The sequence below is a fragment of the Littorina saxatilis genome, linkage group LG14 (genome assembly GCF_037325665.1).
Source record: "Littorina saxatilis isolate snail1 linkage group LG14, US_GU_Lsax_2.0, whole genome shotgun sequence".
Taxonomy (NCBI): Eukaryota; Metazoa; Mollusca; class Gastropoda; order Littorinimorpha; family Littorinidae; genus Littorina; species Littorina saxatilis.
The window spans coordinates 23020863-23025884 of NC_090258.1; positions in this window are offsets into that span (position 1 = coordinate 23020863).

Consider the following 5022-nt stretch of genomic DNA (forward strand, 5'->3'; position numbering starts at 1 on the left):
GCAGCAATGATAGCGAGCTATGGATCGGTAAGCAAATCACCTCTTCCTCCAACAACACGCATTATCCCAGCGAAGCTGGAGGTACCCCACGAACGTAATACTGTAATCGACTTGAGAAATGTTCATGCCGATAATGCATGATAAAGAATGATTCTTAGTGACCTAACTGAGGCTACAGAGTACAACTCAACAATTGGAAACATGCTAACTAAAATGCGGTGGGTGCCGACCAATTCTTCGATTTTTGATCCATCGCCACCCAGGGCCGCTTTGTTGGAGCACAGGCGAAGGTATCGTTCACTGGACCACTACTTACATAGAAAGACTACAAGGTATGACACTCAGCTTCGAGTCGTCTGTGTTCTTGGAGTCGCTTCCTGCGGACAATTTATTTGTTCAAGACGGTTTGCCTCTTCCTACAGTCTGTGTGAGGTCAAATAAATACAGTTGAATGATTGTTTTAACCATCATTTGGACGAATGTTCGTTTGCAAACCACTACCCTGTAGTTTGCAAGAAATCCTGCATCCCGCACCGAATATGCATACCAGTGATCATTGGTCTAAAACATATGTAAATATTGCAGCAAAGGGAAGCTACCCACGGGAGTTTCACTTTAGTTTTTTTGCGAAGAGCCGTTTGCCCAAAATAATCATCGAATATCCGGTTATTAACCAATGATCGCATCGGACTACTATCTCCTCGGACATACGACGATCATCGTACTCACAGGGTCTAAGTGGTATGCCGTTGACAGACACGTTTGGTCGCACAAAATACGGTTTAAAAACATGCAGCGGACAGGCAGCTAAATATAAAAGGTACAGATAGTTAGAACATTCATTTATCACGGCATTTGTAAAGTTACAAAGATTCTTGACATTGGCAATTATTTTTTGCATAATTTTTTCTGAAGTTAGTGGAGCAAGGCTCGAAGCTGAGTGTCAAACCTTGTAGTCTTTCTATGGTAGTAGTGGTCCAGTGATACCTTCCGCCTGTGGTTGGAGTAGATATTCTGAGATTACGGCAATATGCTCACGACGTCAAGATGTGTTGACGTGGATGCGTGACGTCATCCTCTCTCTTGCAGCTTTCTCTCGCGCGCGTGGCTTGTGTGCGTGCGTGTGTGTGTGTGTGTGTGTGTGTGTCAGTGTGCGTGTGTGTATAAGGGTGTTTTAGTGTGTTTGTCTGTCAATGTGCGTGTGAGTGTGTGTTTTGCCACTTTGTTGGCATGAGTGGTGCGCGCACGCGCGCACGTGTGTGTATAAGGGACAGAGACAGAGAGAGAGAGAGGGAGAGGGAGAGCGTGTGTGTGTGTGTGTTTGTGTGTGTGTGTGTGTGTGTGTGTGTGTGTGTGTGTGTGTGTGTGTGTGTGTGTGTTCATGTAAGGGTGTATGTGTTTGACTTTGTGCATGCGAGGTTGTGCTTTGTGTGCATGAATATTGTTTGTGTGAGTGAGTGTATGTGTGTGTGTGTGTGTGTGTGTGTGTGTGTGTGTGTGTATGTGTGTGTATGTGTATATTTGTGTATGTGTATGTGTGTATGTGTGTGTGTGTGTGCGTGTGTGTATGTGTGTGTGTGTACGCGTGGTCTAAATCACTTTGTCACTATTTTTTTCTCTTTGTATATTTGTGTCTAAAGTGCTCTCTCTCTCTCTCTTTTACTGCAGGGCCGGACTAGGCTAAGAGGAGGAGGGGGGGGGGTTGCCAGTGGGGGTCAGGGGGCGAAGCCCCCTGAAGCTGATGGGTAGGTCATATTCTGAGATAGCAAAATGGTCGCTCCTTGCATGAAACGGCATAAAATAAACAATAATAAAAAATGTTTTAAATAAGTGAGGTACATGTTTAGGCTAGGGGGGGGGGGGGTTGCGCAACCCCCATAACCCCCCGGTAGTCCGGCCCTGCACTGTTTATCTCTCTCTCTCTCTGAGCCAATGTTGCCTTTCTGAAAGTGGTGTGTGTGTGTGTATGAGTGTGCCCCCGGGGGTTGGGTGGATGAGTGTATGTATGTGTTTGTGTGCGTGTGTGTATATGTATAGGTTACAACACGAGTGGTTTTTTTATATGGCTTGTATTTCAGTCAAGACCCAGCGGATGAATATCATCGGGAGACACGAGCCTCTGGCGAGTGGCTCTCGATTGATATTCCCGCTGGGTCTTGACTGAAATACAAGCCATATAAAAAAACCACGAGTGTTGTAATCTGTATATCCCATTCTACCATCAAACACAAAGTGTAGACTACTAGCGGCACTGTTGCGATCTGTGCAGGGTAAAACTGTTGCCAGCGAGACTAAGCTCTTAGCCCTTTTGCAACCTTAAACTAAGTGACCGTCGCTGAAAAAATAAAACGAATGAGTGCATCGATAAGTACGCGGTAACACTACTTTCAGACCATTTAAAAGCTTTAAGTAAAGGTTCATAAGTTGCAAGAAAGTAATGAAGTCGAATAGAAATTAATTTAGTTGAAGCGCACAATTCTTTTGTTTTGCGTTTCAGGTCGGCAGAACGGGCGAAACGGGTTTGGGACCCATTTGGCTTACTCGATTCAGAATCGATTCCACGTTGTTTTTCTCGAACGTGTGTAATTAGGCTTATTGACAGAGAAGCAAATTTTAGGGAACAAATATGTAGGTTTAGATTTAACCATTTGCTCCCTACTGATTTGAAATGTATCTACGTGATAAACTGTTTTGCGAGTGTGTTTGCATGGATGAACTTAAACTGGTATGGGTGTGAGGAAAACGCGACCGACACGTCTGTCACCGCCGATTGATTGCATTTTGAAGGAATATGACTGGATTACGGAAAAATATGTGGACTTACTGCAGAGCCAGGCAAAAGAGTAGACTTGCTCTCAAAACACGTGAAACAGCCGATGTTTGATAGCTGAAGGCGCACACCAAAACACACTACCGACAGATTCTCAAAAGTCGTCTGCTAACGATGCAAGGGGAGGGTACTCGTGTTTTTGTTTTGGTTCGCTAGCATCTGGTTATCTTGTAAGTTGAATGTTCGTTTTTTTCGACCTGCATTGCTTTCATAATGAAAGAAACTTTTGCTTATTGCATCTCATACATCAGATCAGTTCTGAGATTCATTTTTGCGTGCAACTGATATGGTTTTCTGAGCCGTGCAATACGATTTTAGAACAAATTCTGTGTCACATTGTTCGGCGCGAGGTCAAAGGTCGGGAGGAAAGTAGTCCTTTGCCCAAATCGGAATCTGCACTATCATATATTTTTTGGAGTCCATGATGTATTTATTGAGCTATAAAAATACAACATATATACCCATACTGAAGTAACAGAGACAAAGAAGGGAGGTCATGGGATATATATATATATATATATATATATATATATATATATATATATATGTGTGGGGATGTGTGTGTGTATGTGTGTGTGTGGGGGGGGGTGTGCGTCGGTGTGTGGTTGTGTGTGTGTGAGTGTGTGGTTTTGTGTGTGTGTGAGAGAGAGAGAGAGAGAGAGGGAGGGAGAGAGAGAGAGAGAGAGAGGGAGAGAGAGAGAGAGAGAGAGAGAGAGAGAGAGAGAGAGAGAGAGAGAGAGAGAGAGAGAGAGAGAGAGAGAGAGAGAGAGAGAGAGAGAGAGAGAGAGAGAGAGAGAGAGAGGCGATGTGTCCTTTGCTTGGGGTATGCAGTGCCTTGGCATTACACGTCTACTTATTTTGTAGTTTGTTTTGTGTAAGTTCATGTCATTCAGCATTTGGTTTAGTGAGTAGCCTATAGTTCCATGTGGTTCAGAGGTGTAGTAAACAGGGATTTCAGTCCGTACAGGGTAGACTTTGGCGGCGATATTTGCGAGTTCTGGATCAGTGAGTACTACTCTTGTTTCAGCGGTGCTGGTCTGCTTTTGGCGGAATAAATGTACACTTTTTGGTTTCAGAATGTTGTCCTTACTTTGCTGTGTACATTGTCGCTCTGACTATTTTAAATGTATTTAGCGTTTGAACTTCAAAAAACAATCTTGCCCCTGTAATGTTAACAACTTGTTTATTTTTCTTAACAAAAACTAACTGAATTCGACACGGCCGTGACCTTAAAATGTGCGTCACTTGCGTAACGTCTGACGTCATCAGGGTATTTTGGCAAGAGAATAATTTCATTAACATTCCAGATCTTTAAAGTGATTCTTGTGTAATACCCCCATTCCACACATCCTTTCTAGGTCCCGTTCCCGTAGCGACCAAGGAACGGCACGGGAATGGGAGGGATCGGGAGGGGACCTTAATGGAACGCCAATGAACGTTAACGGAACTCCTTTGAACGGTAGGAACGGTAGGGACGGGTGAGTTCGGGCTGCATGTTCGAAATGTTAGCCATTCCCCGACCGTTCCAAATGAACGGTAATGGAACCTTCGATCGTTAATGGAACTTAACGCTATGGTAAAGCAACGCTAGCGCTCTCACACACTGAGTTGTCATTCCCGCATTCCACACATCCGTTCTAGCTTTCGTTCCCAGCCGTCCTGAGAACGGCTGCCAGTACGGTCAGACGCTGCTCAAAGATGCCAAACACGGCCGTTTGCGCAGCGTCTCATTGTTGTGGCCAGTGGGGGACATGCCGGACCCCCCGAGCATGTTCGGGCGCTTCGTGCCCTCAAGTAGGGCGCTTCGCGCCTTCAATTTTGTGCAAAGAAGTTCGGGAGGGGGTGGGCCCTCACCCCCCTCCATAAGATCCTGGATCTGCCCTTGGTGGGAACGGAAGCTAGAACGGTTATTTGGAATGCGGGTATAAGATACATGTTATCACACACACACGCACACACACATACAGATACACGTACACACACACACACACACACACACACACACACACACGCACACACACACACACACACACACACTCAAACACACACATACACGTACGCACACACACACACACACACACACACACACACACACATATATATATATATATACACATACACTGTCATAATGTTTGCTCAAGATCTCTTACAGGTTCCTCAGACCTGTAAAATGATTCTGTAATCTAACACAA